The 22,227-nt window shown below is 48.8% G+C and overlaps 1 protein-coding gene across 2 annotated transcripts in view; it reads right to left on the minus strand.

The window, feature by feature from the left end:
• Galnt2 (polypeptide N-acetylgalactosaminyltransferase 2) overlaps positions 1 to 22,227 on the minus strand; it is a 129,901-nt gene that overhangs the window by 80,351 nt on the left and 27,323 nt on the right. Inside the window, exon 1 of one of the 2 annotated variants that reach the window (XM_020168839.2) lies at positions 2,924 to 2,942. The exons of the other annotated variant lie outside the window; for it this stretch is intronic. The gene's annotated coding sequence lies outside the window, so the exon portion shown is untranslated. Of the gene's footprint in view, positions 1 to 2,923; positions 2,943 to 22,227 lie in introns of those variants that run through there. 2 annotated transcript variants of the gene reach the window in all.

Genomic DNA, 22,227 nt, shown 5'->3' on the forward strand with positions numbered 1-22,227 from the left:
TCAAACACTGTCCTTGGAAAGGCCTGCCCTAATAGGAGTGGAAAAGAACACATTTGGCCAGTCTGGGTAGTGGCACAGGTCAGAAGTGCCCAGCAGCAATTAGTAATCATTCCAAGAAAGCGGGGATCTGCCGTACAGATCCACGCAGGAGTCCAGGCATCCTTTCCATGCAGAAGCTGAAAAGTAAAAGGGGCCTTGCAGTGTGCTGTCTGCTTCCACAATGATGGAGCAGGGGGCGGGGGAGGCCCACCCCTCTCTACCTAGAAGAGCCCACAATCTGCAAGTGCTCTCACTGGGGACCCCAGTCTGATGAGAAGGAACCTCCCTAGCATGCAGTTATTTTGGCTTTATTTTAATTTTGTATTTGTCCCAGTCTTCCTGAATGCTGGGAAAAGCAGTCTCTTTCACACCTGCTTCTGTGGCACGTAAGTTAGTAAGCCCATCTCTTCCAGGCACAGGACCAGCCTGCATGGGCTTCTCACAGGGCTGCTGAAGGAGGCCAATACTCAAAGTCCACTCCATGGCACACTGTCTCAGCCCAGAACACAGTCTCATCCTGGCTGGTACAGCATGGAAGATGGACAGACACCAAGACAGTGAATGTCTCATCAAAAAGGACAAACATGCAGCAAAGAGCAGCTGGCTTCCACACTACAACAAGGACTCTTTGACTCAGCAATCAACCTTGCTGTTCTCACCCAAAGTTCCACATTTAAAAATGCAGCTGTGAGACAGGGATCAACAAACCCCTCCTCATGAGATGAGAGGACAGGGGTTCAGATGGAGGCAGTAGCTGCCAGAAGCCTGGTCAGACTATAAACCCTGAGATGCTGGGCACTGCGTCCCCATGCCCCTGGCAAGGATGAGGGCCTACAAGCAGAGGGTGGTAAAAGGCAAGTAATGACAATGGGGTGCATGTTGCTATTCCATCATCACTGAACAAAATCCAAGGAGAAAAAGGTAAAAGGGGGGGAAAAGAAGTCAAAGGAGACTGTATCTCAACTTTCACTAATGACAGGAAATAAGAGCTGAACCACATGCAGCATCACTGCTGGGCCAAGGCCTACTTCCCCCTCATTCCTTTTCACGTGGGCAGCTGGTGGAGTTGCGATTGAGCTAGCCATTCAAAAAGCCTGTGATAAGACATAGAGCGGTCTGTGCAGGTCATGTCCTGATGCTCCATGAGGCAAGAACCAGGAGGACTCGTGAAAAGTGAACACCCTCCTGCATAACGAAATGATTCACACTTCCCCCTTGGGGCTGCCCAGCCAAGAACTCCCAGCAAGCTCCCTTAGTGGTGTCAGGTAAAAGGCCACCCCAACGGAGGTCCCTTTGGGCAGCAGGCCCTCTGCTATCCAGGACACCAGGCCTGACCACAGAATGATTCAGGACTGGCCTCCACAATTCAGTCTGCATGAGGCTCTGTGATGGAGTGCCAGGCAGAAAGACAGAAGGAGTCTCTCCACGAGGCCCACACTGTCCAGAACCCATTCAGATCCAACAAGCTTCATCTAGCCTCCTCCAAGTAACACTGGGGCCTCGCAAGGAAGTGACTTTAAAACAGAGGCTGAGTACAGAAGGGTCCACCTTTGGTTTTAAGGCATGTTTCTTCCCTTGGGAAGGACCTGCTGCTGGCAGGTGCTCTGACCCTACCCTGCCAACACCTCGCTTCCCTATGCTTCCAAGAACAGATGGGACCTCACGGGAAGGGGCTGGAAGGCCAGCTCCTGGTCTGTTCTTGCTGGATGACCAGGGATCAGGTGAGTGACACTTCCTTTGCAGAGAGGCACTAGCCTTGTCTTCTGCCCCTCATGTACCTCCAAGTTCCTGCAGGGCCATAAGCAAGTTCTAACGGCTCTAATGGTACCTCACAGCAGAACATTACCTGTTAACAGTTCTCTGCCCTGACTGAGAATCTGGGCTATGGGTCAGACGTCAAGGCAGCCACACACCTACTGGAACTCACATCAGGGAGAGACTGGGCTGAAGGCCTTTGGATTCTCATGAATCCTACAATGCTAGACTTAATGTCAAAGTGCCCAGCAACAGGGCATCCTTTGCAGACGGCTGGGGTCAGGTATGTCCCACTATTCTCTAACAAAAGGTGTGCAGGTGCAATCATAGTTCCCTTATACAGCACCAAAAGAGCAAGAACCTGAACTTCCTCCTGGAAGAGCAAGGAATCAGTGATCCTCAGTGATCACCTGCCGCATGCTGAGGTAACAGGCTGTAGAACACATCTTCTTACCTGACCTTGCATAACAGAACACCAAAGACCAAAGGAGGCATTTGTCTCAGCACTAAAAGGCAGAGGCAGAACTCATTTCCAAAGCCCCAGACGTCAGGTCCTTTGCCTGTATGCAAGGAGGGGCAGGAAGAAGGGTGCATCCCTGAGATGTTTTGAGCCTCCACCTCCCCATCTGACTTCCACATGGAAATCAGGCTCTCATGGCTTCCTGGCTTGGGCCTGACAACTCATAAGAAGAAAAACCAAAGGCAGCTGAGCTGAATCCAGAGCACCTGTCAGCACACTGGAAATGAGGAAAGTGGGGGCACTTTCTTCATGAGGTGGAAGATGAGAGAAAATGAGTCTCAGGACCAGGTGCAAAATGCAGACTCTGCCACCAGAGAATAAAACGAAGATGTCAGCTCCTCTGCACCTGGCGCCCAAGTCCAAGTCCAAGACACTGCTGCCGCCTCTCTTACCCTCATGGACATCAGGGTCAGGCACCGCATGCCAGCAGGCCCAGAGTGCATGGTTTCTCCTGTGCACCCCCTCCGAGATGGCAGGACATTTTGTCACTGTTCTCCCATGGAGATGAAAGGATGGTACACTTCAAACTCCTAGCACTTAAGATTCAAACTGATGCTAGCACTGTTTTGGAAAGGCCAGTATGCAACATGACTCAAAATTCTCACTTACCTCACTTAGGCTTCACGACAGGTGAGCCAACGGACTTAAGCTCTCATTGTTCAAACTTAAAACAAAGCTGGAGAAGCTGTTGAGGCTGAATGCTCAGAGGTTTGTCCAAGTGAATGGCAGCACCAGCCAGGATCTGGACTTTCCAAGAGCTGAGCCCACAGCAGACAAACAAGGAGATGTGGGCTTGTCAGGCATCCAGCCTCTTCATGTCTCTCCACACCCAGCACCTTTTAGCCACACAGCAGAGGACAAAGACCACAGTACACGGTGTCTGAGTGCCACAGGGGAAAGGTTCCAGAAACACAGGGCATCCTTGAACTCAAAATTAGCCAGTCCTCTCCACCAGGCCTGGCTTCCTGGGCCTTCCTAGGAGCCTCCCTTCAGAGGGTCAACTGGATTCAGCTACCCTGGAAAAGGGGAAACATTGTGAATTTCTGTCGCACCTAAACAACAAGTTAGGTACCAGAAAAAAAGAGACTAAAACCAACCAGATCTTTACCTCCCAAAAATACCAAATAAATTCAGACAGATGAAGAGTTAAATATGGAAAGCATGCAAACCAAACATTACAGAAACACACAAATAAGTACGATTTATCTGATTTCTGGGAGAGGCTCTTCTAAAGCTTAAAAGCAATGGAAGAAAACATGAGGGAAAAGAATAAGAACTTGAAAATACTGCCAAAAACAGAGAAGGGGTTGTAATTTGTCACAGACAGCCAAGGCAAATGATGAGAAAATCCACCTATGAGATCAGACAGCACCTATGGGAAGCCATTCAAGACAACAGAATTAAGGAAGTCAATGTGGACGTGTGCCCTACACCTGGGCAGTGAACAAAGACTGTCTTCTAGCCTGACTGTGAACTGGTAAAACTTTAGGAAGGCCCTATCAAAGGCCCTAAAAATAGCCAAACTCCACCTCTGTAACTCCATGTGGGAATCTATTATAAGAAAACAATGAAGAATGTAACAATGATCTGTGTAAAAGGACACTCATCATAAGGAGAGGCACACTGGAGTTCCCCGCATGCTATTCATAAAAGCCTTTTAGATTAAGTAAGGTTGCTACTTATAAGGAAGTGTTAAAAACTTTCAAGGTGGGAAAAACTCTAACACATGAGTATCTCAAGCACATTAGAAATCAAAGAGAACACATCAGGAAAGCGGCTGGAGTGCTGCTCTGCAGTGTGTACACACTGCTTCTCTCTGCTCCCATGTGCTCTCATACCTTTACTCTCATCACTACTGTTTATCACTTCTATCACCGTGGGGCGGGGGGAGATGCTCGCGCTCTAATCCCATGCTCACTTTTTGCTCAGTTCAAGGCAAAAAGACAGACACTGGACTGCACTCAGAAGGACTCAGAAGAGACATCTGCTAATAGTCTTTTTTTTCCACAAAAGAATCCTTAAAAGCATTTAAAAATGTTGGTGTCATTCCTACAATCAGCAGCTTCTACCTGCCTCAAGAACTGCACAGGTGGCCTTTTTCATTAAGCATCACTATCTTCTACTTCTTCCCAAGTAAGATCCAGTCCCTTCTTTACTGCTCCAGATCCCACACTTATCAGTAAAACCCAGCCCTCCACAAAAACCAGCCACTCCAGGACCAGCTGCAGGGGGCATGGAACCCACCTCCATGGGCTTTCCCAGGGGTCGAGGAGCCATGATGGAGGAGGCAGCCCCACTGCCCCACATCATCTGGATCAATGGACATCAAGCCCTAAACAGGAAGTACTGAGGCTCCCCCTCAGGAGTCCAAGGCCACTCTACAGTTCTTGGGCTTCAGGTTCAGGCCTGCCCATCCCTGTCTCCTCTGTGACAGCAGAGACCAAGTCAAAGGAGGGATGTCTGAAGAAGCCACACCTGGATCAGCCATGCCCTGGCCTCCTGTCTGCAGGCCTCACTCTCACCCTCCTGCTTTGGTGAGTAGCAAAAGAACAAGGCCAGCCCTTTGCTACTTCAGCCACAACGGCCCATCCTCCAGGGTCCATCCCCCTCCCAGCTTTCATCCTGACCTGGTTTGCCACCTTGCTGCTATCCCAAAAGCTCATGAGAGTACCTTAGCCATGGTCAGCAAGCTCGAATATGAACATATGGGAGTCACTGCTGAGACTTCCATATATGCCTGCGTATAAATTCCAAAGACAGCAGGCATCCTCCTGCATGCCCAGCTGGAAAGGAACTCCTTCCTGGCTGTCAGTCCTGCTCCTGCACAGGTAAGCCCTACCCTACTTGGGGACACACACAGGTAAGCTTGAGATCCAAACACCAAGTGACTTGTGCTGGCTGCATTCCCAGTGAACCCCAAACTGCTCTGTGTCACACACCCCAGTAATAAAGGGTAAATGGCAGGTTTCTCGATCCCTCTCAGCTAGGCACAGGCACAGCACACCCCTGGCCTAAGACACAGCAGCATCCAGAAGCAAGCATGTAAGAAGTGTTTCTAATTGCCGGAGCCACTCAATTTGCTTAGCGACTGCGGTCTGTGCCTGACTGAGAAGGACAACAGTGACAGACATGACATAGCACACAAAGGGCAGGCGAAGGTGTCAGGATGCTACGATGAGGACACAACCACCTGGAGCAGTGGAGTGAAGAGCTGGCTGAAGGAGTCCCTCAAAGTCTCACAACTAGAAGGAATCAGGAGGATGTAGGTGGTGAGAGAGGAGGACACAAGAGTGGTCTCCAAATGTTTGAGAGGGTCCCACATGCAGACAACATTACAGCCAGGAAGTTTCCCTATGTTAGCCACTGGATGCTTCAGACACAGAAGTGACTTCAAGAGCTGTCTGCTCTAGCTTCCCATTTTTCAAGTAGGAACACTGAGGCCATTCTGATCCATATATGAGGCTCCAATGACATGTTGAGGCTGTAGCCCTGCATGTGCCTCTCAGGGAATCCTGTCCTTGGGACAGGACAGTACATACAGAGGCAGTGTAGCTCCGCTGAACCTTAGGGACCATCCATGCCCCTTTACACCCAGTGCTCTGTGTCAAAGGACTACATAATGCAAGAACTTTCTGGTACAAGCCATGTGGCCCCTGCAGGACATTCAGCACACCACCTCTTTCTGAGAGTGTCTGTGTGTGGATTCTGTTCCCCAAATAGGCTACAGGACAGGAAAGAAAGTGTTAAGAAATGGAGACACTCACAGCATATCTGCAGTGATTTGCAGCATTTGGCTTTGGATCCTGGCAGCACAATCTATTTTGAGCATGAGACGAGTTAGCTAATTCCTAATGACCCAGATTAGTAGCAGACTACAAACGAACAGCACACGTCATGAGACGGTGACAGGCCCAAATAAACCAAACTTCCTATGCTCCCAAGCAGCAGCATATAGCCCTGGGGAAACATGGTAGAAGGGAGCTCAAGGAGCACCACCAATAAAGCAGAAAACCCTTCCCTGGCTCAAACGCAGGACATGCCAGGTGCCAGGCTGGGTGGCTCTGACTGATGCTGAAGCACGAGTTGTCCCTGGATGGGGCTCAGGTGCCAGAAGCTCAGGAAGGCTGGTTGTTATGAGCAAGCTACGTCAGAAACATACACGAATATACTTGTGTTTTTTCCCAATGTCAGAATTTATTGAATAAAAATAAATCTATACTTACCAATTTCGTTGACTTTAACTTATAAGTACTACTAAGTTCATTTGATAGCCAAGGTCATTGGCAACACAAGTTCTTTTATTCTGATCTTAATTACTAATATTAACCCTCAGATCAGATCACACAACAACAACACAGAGGTTATGGCTAAGAAAGGTTTAAAGAGGTTGCAGGGTTCAGAGGGCCGTGCTGGAGACATAGGCAGAGATCTGATATAGACACAAGGAAAAGTCTCTGTAGGGAACCAGATAAGAAGTACTGAGTCCCAGGTACAGAGCTGTTCAAGGTACAGTCATCAAACACAAGGCCCATGCGGCAGGCCATTTTGACTTCATTTGAAGTGGTCTGTGTGTCAGGGGCAGGAGAATCTGCACTCAAGTGGTTGCCTGGGGATAAAGACAGAGGTCCTTTGCTTTGGAAATTTTCCTGAATGAGGCCTGTGATGAGCCTCGGGTTAGAGGTCAGCATGCCTGCCATGTCTCAGTCTTGGGATGCTCCTCCTTTTATAGCCCTAGATGAGGGGGCTACATCTGGTGAGACTGATGGGTTTCTGATATGGTCTGGCATAGTTACATATTAATTATTAGTGGCACAAAAATTACCAATTTGTGCCTTATGGTATACTGGCAGATGGTAGTTGTTTACTTGTATAAACAAGATGTGGAGTCATTTTATCTTGGCACTTACGCTCAAAATGCAGTAACTCAAGTCAAAACTGTTGCTTTATCAAATGGAGCCAGCTGGGCACATGTGGCCTGAAAATGGCTGCTCTCTATAGTACAGGTAACCCAGAGCAAACACAGCCTCTTCTCCTCCCTGGGACTCCAGAGAATAGGAGCCTGCAGATGGAAGGACCCTCAAGAATGGCTTTCCGAAGAGCCAAGGTAATACTCAGTCAAAAGAACAATGCAGGAGGTATCACAATACCTGACTTCAAACTATATTACAAAGCAATAACAATAAAAACAGCATGGTACTGGCACAAAAACAGACATGAAGACCAGTGGAACAGAATAGAGGACCCAGATATGAAGCCACACAACTATAACCAACTTATCTTTGACAAAGGAGCTAAAAATATACGATGGAGAAACAGCAGCCTCTTCAACAAAAACTGCTGGGAAAACTGGTTAGCAGTCTGCAAAAAACTGAAACTAGATCCATGTATATCACCCTATACCAAGATTAACTCAAAGTGGATCAAGGATCTTAATATCAGACCCTAAACTCTACAGTCAATACAGGAAAGAGTAGGAAATACTCTGGAGTTAGTAGGTATAGGTAAGAACTTTCTCAATGAAACCCCAGCAGCACAGTAACTAAGAGATAGCAAAGATAAATGGGACCTCATAAAGCTAAAAAGCTTCTGTTCATCAAAAGAAATGGTCTCTAAACTGAAGAGAACACCCACAGAGTGGGAGAAAATATTTGCCAACTATACATCAGACAAAGGACTGATAACCAGAATATACAGGGAACTTAAAAAACTAAATTCTCCCAAAACTAATGAACCAATAAAGAAATGGGCAGTGAACTAAACAGAAATTTTTCAAAAGAAGAAATTCAAATGGCCAAAAAACACATGAAAAAATGCTCACCATTTCTAGCCATAAAGGAAATGCAAATTAAAACCACACTAAGATTCCACCTCACCCCTGTTAGAATAGCCATCATCAGCAACACCACCAACAACAGGTGTTGGTGAGGATTCGGGGAAAAAGGAACCCTCTTACACTGCTGGTGGGAATGTAAACTAGTACAACCACTCGGGAAAAAAATTTGGAGGCTACTTAAAAAGCTAGACATCGATCTACCATTTGATCCAGCAATACCACTCTTGGGGATATACCCAAAAGACTGTGACACAGGTTACTCCAGAGGCACCTGCACACCCATGTTTATTGCGGCACTATTCACAATAACCAAGTTATGGAAACAGCCAAGATGCCCCACCACTGACGAATGGATTAAGAAAATGTGGTATCTATACACAATGGAATTTTATGCAGCCATGAAGAAGAACGAAATGTTATCATTTGCTGGTAAATGGATGGAACTGGAGAACATCATTCTGAGTGAGGTTAGCCTGGCCCAAAAGACCAAAAATCGTATGTTCTCCCTCATATGTGGACATTAGATCAAGGGCAAACACAACAAGGGGATTGGACTTTGAGCACATGATAAAAGCGAGAGCACACAAGGGAGGGGTGAGGATAGGTAAGGCACCTAAAAAATTAGCTAGCATTTGTTACCCTCAACGCAGAGAAACTAAAGCAGATACCTTAAAAGCAACTGAGGCCAATAGGAAAAGGGGAACAGGTACTAGAGAAAATGTTAGTTCAAGAAGAATTAACCTAGAAGGTAACACCCACGCACAGGAAATCAATGTGAGTCAATGCCCTGCATAGCTATCCTTATCTCAACCAGCAAAAACCCTTGGTCCTTCCTATTATTGCTTATACTCTCTCTTCAACAAAATTAGAAATAAGGGCAAAATAGTTTCTGCTGGGTATTGGGGGGGGAGGGGGAGGGGGCGGAGTGGGTGGTAAGGGAGAGGGTGGGGGCAGGGGGGAGAAATGAACCAAGCCTTGTATGCACATATGAATAATAAAAGAAAAAGGAAAAAAAATTAACCATCGCAGATGACTTACAGAAATATATTTAAATTATGCAATTAAAAAAAAAAAAAAAAAAAAAAGAATGGCTTTCCACACAGCCATGGCTCAGGCTCCTTGGCCCTCCAGGAGACACAGGTGGCAAGAGCAGAGTCCCACCTGGGTCTGCATCCAGCGCCCTTCTCTGCTTTAAGATCACTATCACTCTTCTGGAAGCAAACCCAGAAACCAGTGGCCCCAACCCAAGCACACAGAACCAAGTGTGGACTTTGTGTAACAAGCAGCAGTGCTGGAGCTGGCTCCACACACTCAAAGCACAGAATAGGCCACAGAACTGCTTTGAGAGTTTGTAGGGTTCCAGGAAGGCCAAAAGCATTAGAGCACTCACGAGCTCCCTTAAACACAGCAGCAATGTAGGTCCTGCTTACCCACAACCCTTTGAGCTTGTTCAAGTGCACCAACATGTAGGAAAATCTACATACATGGAGTGGTCATGACAGTGGCTGGGACGTGAGACCTGTGCAGGAGAACAATGGCTATGGTGAAGGACAGATGCCCCCAGTGTGCAGGAGGGCACTGACTTGCCCTATGGGCACTAGAGGACTTAGAGGCCATTCCCATCCCCACCAGGCTTGTGGTGAGCAGCCCCAGAGAGGGAAGAACTGCACCTGAGCAAACCATCCATTCAGCCCGTGCCACAACCCCACCCACTGTGGCTAATAGGCCTCCAAGGGCACTGCAGCTGCTTCAAGGGTGTGACCAGGAAGTGGCAGGGTGCAGTGGGGCCCCATGTCACACACCATGTAAGCAATACTGTGGTAATGAGTAATGAGTGACAGCACAATAATTCACACCTCGAAAGGGCTCCCAACCTAGCAGCACGTGATAAAGCCCTCTGGTGGATTCATAATGGAAACATCGCCAAGGAACATTATGGCATGCCACGAGGTACCCAAACAGATGCTATTCTTCAAAACAAAAGGCTTTCACAATGGACTTCAAATCAAGCTCTAAAGACAGTCTTCAAAACAGGTAAATAGGAAAGCCAGGAGACGAGCAAGAAGGTGTCAGTTTATCTCAGAGTGCCAGCTGGGTGGGGCTCAGGCAGGATTTGGGGGAGCCTCTCACCCCTGCACAGTCCCTCTTTCCAAATAAAGCAGGGGGAGGGGACGGGGGTGTGGACTGTACCCTTGCCTTGGCCACCAACAGGGAGAACATTGACAAATTTTTCCAGGTTCTGCGGTAGAGCAAGATATGTTAATCTCCCCCTGTCCCAAAAAAGGGGGAGACCCCATAACCTACCACCAGGATGTGAAACCACCAGGCTAAGCAAAGAAGCTGTAAACGCACAGCAATGGCTTAGTGTGGAACAAGGTCCGTATCACATCCTTGTCTCCTCACTCCAAATCCTGAGGGGGTGGCAGCTAAACTTCTGAGTACTATGCTGTTCCTGTGCTGCCAGTCCCTTGACCTGCCTCAGGAGTAAGCCATGGAGCAGCAAGAGCTGAACCCCGACTCAGCTCCAACTCAGAGGCAGCTGTGCCAGCCAAGAGTGTGGCCCACTTACTCTCATCCTCTCCATGTTTCTACCCATCGTGGGGTAGAGGAGGCGCCCCAAACCCTCTCAAAGTATCACTGAGACACCAATGCCTTCTGGGTGATCAGGAACCAGGTAGAGGAAGCAGAAGACAGATTCTGTGGCATGGCCAGGCTGTGCAGGAGTTCAGTACCCAGGGTGTTCAGGGAGAGAGACAGACACCCTACAGCCTAAAGGGGAGAGAGGGGCAGGGAAACACTTAGATCCGCAAGAAGCACGTAAAGGTTCTACACAAATGAGAGTACGTTTGCTAGCTGAGTGGCTAGGGACAGCTCGAGAGCAGGAAAGGCCACTTACAAGTGGATATGCAGGAGAGCTGGGCGTGGGGACCCAGGGTCCTGTGTGAGGACAGAGAGGGCCTGGTGAGATGGAGTTGAGGAGGGCAGCTGTACATTTTGAGGTTCAATGGGGCACAGAGGGGAGGCAGCTGGAATGGAGTCAGCCTGCAATCTGGTTTGGACCCAGGGGTGGCAGCTAAGGACTAGCAGGTCTGACATGCCAACTTCTCAAAAGCCCAGTACAGCCAGAGTTGGGATCCAAGGGTGCTTGCAGCGATGTTTACCAACAACCAAGCACACATGCCAAGAACTGGTGTCTGCTCTCCCTCATGTGCGTCAAAGTTAGAGACCAAAATAACAGAATCAATTCCAAGAAGCATATCTGTCAGTCCTTTTCTTAATTTAAACTCAATCTAAATTGGTGTCGGGTAATATTTTTGACACTGTACAGATCCGATGACACCATCTCTGATTCTTTTTAAAGCTGAATGGGGCATGCAAGCAGCTTTGGTGTCAGAGTCCAGAGGACAGAGCACTATCGCTGGGTCATCCACGTGCCACTACTGCCTGTTTTGACTTCATGGGGAAGCCTGGGCCCTGGGGCCTCCGGAGTTCCCTAGTAGACAGAATGACTAAGAAATAAATACAACGTTTTTGCATATTTAGTGTGCTTAGCAGTGTGGTTTGGTGGTTGGTTTCTACAGCAAGCCTGTCAAGTGTGCAGGTCCTTTTCAGAATTGCAGATGCTGAGAGTCTAACAGACGGAACTATGATCACAGAGCTAAAGCAGAGTAAAGAAAGAAAACACTCCTATTACCTGTAGTACAGGAGAATGATGCAGCACACCTGCTGCCTTAAAAATAAGTTTTCCCTTCCCACAGCAGCAGAAAACCAGGAAGCAAGCGAGGGCCTCTAAGAAGCGAAGTAAAGGTCTGTCTCCACAGGGGTTCAGGCACAATGATGCCAAGTGAGAACAAAATGAAAGACAAGGCTAAAGAATGAGAGTGGGCCAGCTCAATGCCCAAAACACTCAGGTGTCCGAGTCTCACTGTGGGCAAACACACACACAGATGTGGTGGTACAGGTCAAGTTATTTTAACCCTAGAACTCATGAAGACATGAGTAGTCAGCCTAGACCACCGACAACAGTCCCCAGATAGTGAGCCCACGATGGTGCCTGTTAAACTATGAACTCCCCTAGTGGAAAGCCTCCCGAGCCAGCAAAATAACTGTCTAAGGCACATTGGTTTTTAGAAATGGCTAGCAACCACTTCAGTCGAGAGTCACAGACAAGGTGGTGTTCAAGCTTGGTAACTTCATTTTTGGTCAGAAATTCACATAGGTGGCAAACAAGAGCAAGTTTCTCACAAGACTGATAAACCAGAACTCCAAGTGTGCTCTGAACACAGAGAGCATCAGTAAAGAAGTGTGAAGCCATGCTCCCAAACAGGATCTTTGGAGATGCCATTTCTCCAAATGCACACATCGCAGGTGAGTGTATGAGACTTGGCCTTGTGACTTCATAGTCATTTCCCAACAAGGCACCACTGGACATCCCTACTACAGTGTAACCCCAAGTGAGTTATTATTGATGAGGGGAGGGAAAAGACTGAAATAACCAGCCCACCAAGAGAACCACTGCAACAGTCTTGCACGAAGACGCCAGCACTCCACGGGCAGATGCCAACGCGCAAGAGTGGTGCAGACATAAATAGGCATCACACATGTGTGCAGATATATATACCCCAGATTCACAGCTCGTCCCCAGTCATCGTTAGCCTAAGTATAGATAACAAATTCAATGGTAATAATAGCTGAGACCTTTAAAATGCTCTGGAGGCACACATACAGAGCCATACAGCACATTCCTGTGCACTGACTGAGTGACTGCAGCTTTCTGGCTTCCTACCCTTGGGAGGGAAACTGTTTAAAAGGTACAGTTAAGAAGACTAAGATGAATACTAACAGTTCCTAGAGCTCTTTTCCCTACATCCTGGGTTCAAATTCAAATCCCCCTCTCTTCTTACAGCTGAGAGATCATGAGCAAGTTACTGATCCTCTCAACATGGCTGTCTTATATCCATGCACTGTGGAGGTCCACAATGGCCCTCAAATCTTGAAGCTGCTGGGAGGACTGAGCCATGGACCTGGAAGATCAGTGCAGTCCCCACTCAGCACAGGTATGTAGCCAGTAACTCATACTTATGATGGCTCCAAACCTTCCCCAGTGTGATACTCCTCCAAGAGGTGGACAGAGAGACACATGCAGAAGACACAGGGAACGCCCTTCATGAAAACCAGTCTGAAGGGGACACCCTTCAGTCTTGTCCTGCAGTGACACTGCAAAGTGCACACCTGTTGGATGCCTCACAACCTGGCCTCCAGTCCCTGGCACAGGCTGGAGCTCTCCTCACCAAAGAGTCTACTGATCAGAAAACTGTCAACAAAAAGGAGTCCCAGCACTAAAACAAGGGTCAGCAGAAACTAGAGAGAGGAAAAAGCCAGGCAAACAAAGAGGCAGAGTCGATCTGCCTGCAGCAGACCTGTCTGTGAGCTCAGGAACCTGCTGACATCTCTTCTAGGCTGCGGACTGATGTCTGAGTGTTATACCAGCACTGCTCCCAGCAGGATTCAGAGCTGTACATGGCAGGCACATAGAGGACGAGAGCTCCAGGAAAAATGAGGGAATCATGGGAAGTGGCTCCACCCCATGTGGACATTGGCTCACTACTCTAGAGAAGACCATAGGGAATGTGGGAAGGGGGACATGCAGCCAGCACAGTGCAGGATCACAGAGAAACACATGGTTGCACATCCTCAGGGGTGCTTTGAGTGGGCCTAGAGAAAGCAGAAGAACAGAAGTACTGAACAGCCTCAGGCTAACTAATCTGTAGCCTGGGTCCACAGAGGCTCACTGTAAGCCACATGGCCTGGGCTCAGTGTGTCCAACTGTTTGTACAACCTGGGGCCATGTCCCTGGAAAGAACTTTCTGGAGGGCCTTATATATAAGAGGAAGGGGAGGCTTCCCTCTTCCAAGCAGCCAGGAAGACTGGGGAACCGGGCACTTGAGCCCTGTGGAAGGCAGGGCAGAAGAGAGCCCTTCTCACGGCTATCTGAGCCACAAGGGCCTAGACCTGGTACCCAGCTGGCACAGTGGCACAGTATACAGGGTGTGGACTCCACTAAGACACAGAGCACAGCAGTCCACAAGGCAGACACCAGCAATGCTCAGGCCACATGAGTCCCAAGAGGGCTGTGGCTGAACAGCTTCAGGAGACAAGACCCTTGCCAGGGGCTTCTTCACAGGCTCTCCACTGACAAGTACTGTTCTCACAGGTACCCGGTGCCTCTGGAACTGAAGGGAGACTGTGGGAGGAGATAAGAGTAAGCTGGTGAGTACCACTACTGTGCAGCCTCACTGTGCCACAGGCCAGGGAGGTCTGAAGAAGTCCCCAACAGAGCTGATTAAGCTTTGGCCCTGTGGTGACAGTCTGATGTTGCATGACTGCTACTGGAGCCAGGAACCCAAAGATGAAGCACTCAGACCTGACCTGAGCACTGGCCCTCAGGGAGTAGCCAGCAGACACCTGCTACACCAGGTGCCAGAAAATGCAGAGAGGTCCAGCAAGGTGCTTTGGGCACAGAGGGGCAGAGCAGGAAAAGTGGGATGCCAACCTTGGGGTGCTCAAGAGTTTCCTGGGCTCTGCAAAAAAGAAGACTCCAGGTCTGGCACAGGAAGGGACGGCAGGGTCCTGGGAGTGAGGTCACGCCAGATAGCAAGGCAGAGCTATGGGTACAGGATCACCAGAAGGACTCAGACATTCCCACACAGCACTCACTCACAAATACGAGGCAAGGGAGGGGGCGGAGTGGGTGGTAAGGGAGGGGGTGGGGGCAGGGGGGAGAAATGAACCAAGCCTTGTATGCACATATGAATAATAAAAGAAAAATGGAAAAAATAAATAAATAAATAAATAATAAAATAAAATAGTCAAAGCAACTAATAGTAAAAAGAATAAAAGCAGAGAACATTGAAAAAAAAAACAAAAAAACAAATACGAGGCAATGCAAACATCAGCAATGGGACTAAGTGGAAGGAACAGAAGTGCTGATGTCTGAATGCACAAGGTCGTAATGACACTAAATCAAACAATGGTCATGACTGCCTAAAAACAGATCTGTGAAAGGAAGAACCTAGTGTTTGTATCCCACAGTGGACGAGGGAGAGAGCTCTTTGCAGAAGCTTTCTAATAGAGAAACTAAACACTGTGGGCAGAGTTAAAACAGCACAATGTTGAGAGCCTGGAGGTGTCGAGCCCCAGACACAGACCACCCAGGGCTATCCACAGTACAGAAAGACAGCCTGAGCTAGTGGCCCTACCAAGAGGAGGACACACTCCAATGGGAAGTAATCTTGCCCATTGCCCAGAAAGGGAAAAGGAATCTCACCAACTTCTAAATTCAACTTCCAATTAGGGGAAAGAAAGGGCTCGGAGGAACACAAAAACCCATACCACAAGAATACAACCCACACCAAAAATTCGTAAGACAAAACCAGCTCCCTTGACAAAGACTGGCAGAAACACAGAGACAAAGCACAGTGACAAGTAGCAAACAAGAAGAGACTCAAGCTGCATAATCAGCCAGAGTGAGTAAGCCTGAATTAAGAAAACCGTTAAGATAAATGTGTAACAGTATGACCACACAAACCAAATGGAAATTTGAACAATAACTGAGTATTTGATGGCATTAAGGTACTTGTTCATTTTTTACTGTGATTTATGGTATTGGGAGTCTTTCAGAGCTACTGTTCATACTAAACCACTTACAGATAAAATCATATGATGTGGGATCCACTTTGGAGCCACAGATGGAGCAAGACTGACCATGGGCTGGCGGGGTTGGAGCAGGCAAAGGGCATGTGGGTCTACTTACGTGTACTTGAGTTTCTCCAAGAGATGTCTTCACGAGAGCTAAGGGCCTCACATGCCAGATCTTGCAGGCTGGGTAGTGTCCCCTCAGGGGCAGCATGAGGAGGGCTACCGGAAGGTGACTGCACGCCAGTCTTTGAAAGGTGAAAGTGGACAACAGCTAAGGCTGGGGTAGGGAGGGAAAGTGGAGGCCCAGTTACCAGGCCAGGTCTCTGCTACTGAGCCCTTGAGCAGTCCTCTAGTGGGGCTACACTGTGACTCAGACCCTGCAGATGACACAGGTGACCCTGCAGATGAGACATGAAGGGGCCACCGGGAAGGTGTCATAAAAGGCCTGGCCACTGTGCTGGACTACCACCCTTGTCAAACAGGCCCACACACTGTGTTCTCACAAAAACTAAACACTTGCCATCCACCCAGCAACTGCATCCCCTAGTGTTTCCAGAGTAGATGAAAACTTACTCCACACAAAATCCTGCACACACTATCACAGCAAGTTTCCTCATGATCACCAAAGTGTGAGGCAGCCACAATGCCCTTCAGCAGGTGGACAGATGGACAGACAGAGACAGATCCAGACAGAATTATTCTTCACTAAAAAGACATGAGTTACGGCATAAAGACGTAAAGGAACTACAAACGCTATTACTATATGAATGATGCCAATAATAAACAAAATAGATTTTCAATGGTGTGACATTCTGAAAAAGATAAGAACTACAGAGATAATGAAACTATCAATGGCTTCTGGGTGAGACAGAGTGGATGGCGAAGCACCAAGCATGGTTCATGCATCACCAGCTAGCTCACACACCATAAAGGACTTAGTGGGCCAAGGCAGCTTCTGCCCTTGGTCAGCCCAATGTGGTGCTCGGTGCTCACAGCACCAAAGTACTTAGTTCCATTACTCTCCTCTCTCAGAGAAACCCTTCTGCCTCACTCACAGGCACTCAGAGATGACGCCAAACACAGAGAGGTGGTAACTGGAAATTCACCAGTGCACCCCCGAATTTCACCAAGAAAGATATACTTGGAATTCCTCCACAAGGAACAGTTTAAAACTACCAGGTGACAGTTAGAGGACAGGGAAGTGAAGTCTCACCAGAGCAATGCATGGGAACAGCACCAGGAAGCCAGACTGAGAACATAATCCTGAATGTGGTCAAGGTAAGCATTGCAGCTGGAGAGCTCAGACTGCCAGGGACACAGTGAAGTGGATGGGATGAGACTGACACCCAGGCTTATAATCCAACAGCTAACATCCCTCATGTCCAGCCCTGGGTGGAGACAGTCCCCCATTCATTGCCTCACCCCAGAGTCAGACACCCAGTGCATGTTCACATAATTCTGCAAAGAAATACACTCAATGACTTGCTTGCCCTTGACCATTTGGTAAGAGATGGGCAGGAATAGGAGCAGAAGCCCCACATCTGTAATGCCAGGCCCTTCCCAAGGACACTGTACACAGAGGACAGCCTCCTCCATCCAACCAGGAACAGCTCATGGCACCACTCCCTGTGCCCCAAAGACAAAAGCAGCATTTGAATCCCACACACCGTCTGAGTTGGAAAAGTCCTGTGGGTACCATCAAAGCCCTTCTAGCTACCAGCCCAGCAGTGAGGGCCGTCGTGTCACTTCCTCACCCCTCTCCACATTGGTTCTCAGTAGCACTCAGGCTGGGAGAGGCTGCACCCCAAGGCTCCAGGTGCACACTGGATACAAGTGTCAAGCAACCCAGGCTGCTGAGCTGCAGAGGAGAGAAGAAAAGAGAAACTGGCACAGAGGAGACAGAGCCTGGATGAAGAGAACAAAGCTCACCGTCCCAGCACCCAGTGTCACAGACACAGTCTACACCAGGCCAACAACAGTCCCAGCTCCCAGCTCTGCTCCTCTGGCAGAGCCAGAGCCCCTCCTCAGACCAGAAGCACCTGCAGAAAGCCATACACGCTCATGAACACACATGAAGAAGGGTGATGAGCAGGCACCCAAACCTTTATGCCATCACTCTGACTCTCCCGGCCCCTGCACATGGTCATTGGTTCACAATAAATGGGCAGCAGAATCTGGAACAAAATCCAAGACAGAATGCTGGCCTTTCCAGAAGTCCATGAAGACACTCTGGCTTACTGGGAGAGACACCTGCTTCATATAAGCTCTTGTCCTGACCTACAGCTGAGGAGATCACAGCTGACTGGACTCTGAATGCCACCTGGCCCTGGCTAGTCCACAGAAGGCAAGTTTCCACAGGAATCCCAACAGTACAACTGTTCCCCACTTACTCTTATCTTCACTGCCCTCTCCCCCAAGGAAGTGTGAAGGTCTTGGTTTGAGCCACATAGGAAAGGACAAATCACAGCCCAGCAAGGGAAGGTGGCAGACCATAAGCTACCTGGACACCTGTACTGCCAGGCCCCTCCCTCATTTCTACCACATGCTGGCAATCCAAACCAAGTGTGAGCATCTGTCATACATAGGAACAAAATGCTTTCTGATCCCTGAGATTCCATGAAAACAGAAGACCTTACATGCTCGGCACATGCTCTGTACAGGGTCATCTGGTGACTGGAGGTATGCCTCCTTAAGAACCACCCACCCCCTTTAAGAACAAACTGGATGGCACACCCCTCTTACAGATGTGCCAACAGTCAACACCCATGTTAAACTAAGCTCAAGGCTCCCCCAGGAGGCTAAGCAGCTGGACTCAGCACAAGCAGACTCAAGTACCCTAAGCAGAGAAAGTCCTCTACAGAGAGAGGAGCAGGCAGCCACCTGGCCACAGAGATCAGCAGAGCCCAGGATGGTTCCTGGTCAGTGTCCCTCCCTTCTCAGGTCAGCATTCTCCTCCCCTCTGTGAAGTGAGATACCTGCCTGTGTCCCTGGCAACCACTTCCCTTGTCTGCTTAAGCCTGCCTGTGATAGATCACTTTCACCTGTAATCAAGAGGTTCTGAAAAGGAAATGCACTTAAAACAAAGGATGACAGAGACAGTCTGCAGGTGTGCAGATACTGCTTAGGTGAGACAGGAAAGGGGCAGCACACCTCCCAGCCCACTGCAGGGACAAAGCCCTAGATCTCGTATTCAGACTCCCTTCCCCTTCCTCCACAAGAAAATCTTCCATTCTTGATCTTGCATAAACTTCCCCAGTGAAACAGTTTTCATTTTAAGAAGCTTTAGTTCCAGGCAACCTGACAATTAATTTAATCCAAGGATCTAATCAAAGTGAGAGGCATAACACCAAACTTGTTTCCATTCAAGTGCTAGCTCTGGGATTTAAAGGCGTGAAAACGAGAAGTTAAGACTTTGAAACAATCCCCAATGATTTCTACATCAAGAGAAAGCCAGCTCACTTGGGCCTCTGCCCTGAGGGTGGGCAAACACTTAGAGAGCTTTGCCACACTAAGTCTCCTGGAGGTTCACCTTAAATGTGTAAGTATGTGCACACAAACATATGTCATGCACACACACTGGTGTGAGCACACACGAGTAGCATGTACATGTGACATGCACATAAAGATACGCGTGGTGCATGAATGCATGTCAAACACACCACGTGTGTGTGTGTGTGTGTGTGTGTGTGTGCATTGGCACATATGCAAGTACACATGCAGTATGCAAATTTACTGGAACATGCCACCTGTGGATTCCTGTAAACCCACATGTGTATTACTGCATGTGTGCACACACGTGCATGTGTTATGTTTCCACACTGCATAAATGCAAATCCATGTGCATACATACGTACAGACACACATTCCCACAAGCTAAGCATGACCGACTCCTCCTCCAGCTTCTGCCTGGTAGTGGTGCTGTCTTTCATTTAAAGAAAGGAGCATGAACTTCCTCAAAGGTCTGATGGCCGGCCAGGAACCAACCTGTAGGAAACCAGACACTGCAATTCTCCCTGGCTCGGCAAGGTCAGGCTGATGTGCTAATCACATTCAACTCAGGCTCAGCACATCTGCATCTCCAGTCTCACTTCACCAGAAAAGTCCCTAGGGGACAAAAATTGGAAAGCACAGCTGAAAGGGGCCCTGAGGGCTCAAGTACAGAGAAAGTCTAAACCTCAATAGTAACACAGAGCAGCAGCAGTGAGCAGCCTGCTGCACTGCCTCTGCGTGCACACACTCCATCATTCTGCTTCCACTGCCTCATCCAGTCCTCACCATGACTATGTCATCCCCAGTCAGTGTAAGTGGAGAAACTGAGCACAGGTCAGGCACCAACACAATCCCTTGGCCAGGCCTGGACCACTGTGTGTCCTGCCCACCAGCAAGGCTCCCCCAGGTATCAGCGGTCAGAAGGGTCACATGAATCAGACAACAATGACCCTGAACACTCTGTTTTATCCTTAGGGCAAATACAGAGCAGAAACATAGATCCTTTTTAATCCCTAACACACTCCTAATGCATAAGGAAGCATACAGGAGGGTAAGGAGGAAGGAGTCACAAATATTAAAAACACACAAGAATTTTCTCAATGAGCTGTAAGCCATATACATCAAGAGGCTTACAGCTCATTGAGAAAGTGCAGCTCAAAGTCTCTCAGGAAGGACCCTGTACTCACTGCTCTAGGCGGCTGTGACCATCACTCCAGCCACTCTAGGGCACACCACGCAGCTGTTCTGCCTCCCATCTCTGACACAGAACCACCAGGCACACACCCAACAAGAGCGAGCACTAGCAGACTAGGGGAGCGGCTCACTGCATGCCCTACCACCCCTCCCATAGAGCCCCCGCAGACGTGGTGCCCACCTTCTATCTAGGCTGCCCTGCGTTCAATGTCAGGCCAAGTTTCTCAACAGCACTCAGAAGGTCCCCTCCAGGACCTTCTGTGGCTCATTCCACATTCTCTGTTCCTCACCAAGGGTCACCACCACCCACTTGCCAACTCTTTTCCTCTGCTTCCCAAATGCACCCTTCTCTTGGGGGACTATTCCAGCATGACCTAGTTGCCACAAGGGCCCTGGTGGACAGTTGTGTCAAAAGGACATTTCCATCAGTTCCAGAGCAAAGTATAACCTTCTCCAAGTTCCTCAAAACAATATCCTCCCCACCCAACATCCTCAATGGACCTTGGGGCAGATGGGGAACTTTGGCGTCCTCAGGACACTTGGGCCAGTGTATGTAGCAACATGAAGGGCCCAGGCAATTGCTGAGGAGCCTGGACGAGGGGGTGGCCAGGCAAAACCTTTCTCACTGCCCCTCTGAAACCAACTCTCAGGTCTCTAGTTACCCTTCAACTTTCCCCTGGGGCCCAAATGGTCTCTATAGCTCACCATCTCCAGCCTCACGGAGGATTGTTATTCTGCAAATTCACCTCTGCATCAGAGAAAAGAGGGGTGCTGAAACTCTCTAACTTTTCTGCCAGGTGAAAAACACTGACAACCACCAGGGTGGGACGCACAACAGAGAGAGGTGACCCCCCAATGCACAGACACTGAAGCCGGGCTCCTCCGCCTATGGAAAAGATGGGCCCTCAGATGGCAGGACAAGAGGGAGCAGGGACTCCTGCCACTCCTTGAAGTCTCTGGGATCTGGGATCTAGGGGTCTGCAGGCCTCTGGGGATGTTATGGTGTCAAGAATAACAGACAACTAGCACTCACTGTGTGTGCGTGGTCAGCACCAGAACCAAGCCGTGGACGCATCACATACAGTGCACATGGCTATGGCCCTCCTCTCCTAAGTGAGGAGACCAGGGCCAGCCTGGGACCCAGGATGGTCACCTCCAAATCCACTCGCTAAGTAGAAAAGGGAAGACGACGGTGCTGACATCTAGTTGAGATGCTACCCCACTTCTCTAGTTGCTGGGCTCCTAATTACAATCTGCAGATAGGTCTGCATGAGCATCCCACCCATGAAGGCACAAAGAAGGGCAGAAAGCAAAGAGCATCCCGGGAGCCTGCCCTCAAATGCTGACCTTCCAGCCCAGGTCTAATTCACTGAGAAGAGACAGGAATCCCCACCTTACAAATGGCCAGAGTGGAAAATAAGCAGGTGAACGACTATACCAGGGAGAGCACCCAAGTGTCACAACACAGAGGGACGCTCTGGAGCAGGGGAAGGGTGAATGGTTTGCAAGGACCGACTGTATGCACTGTCCTGTGTGTGCACACCTTGCCCTATACACACCTCGGTTTCCACGCACCTCAGCCCGTATTAACCAGATACCTCATCCTGTCATCTCTCCCATCCTACATCTATTTTTCCTCATTATATGCACCATTACCTATCTCATTTTACACACACACACACATTTATCACTTTCAAAA

Source organism: Castor canadensis, chromosome 15 (assembly GCF_047511655.1).
Source record: "Castor canadensis chromosome 15, mCasCan1.hap1v2, whole genome shotgun sequence".
NCBI classification, from domain to species: domain Eukaryota; kingdom Metazoa; phylum Chordata; class Mammalia; order Rodentia; family Castoridae; genus Castor; species Castor canadensis.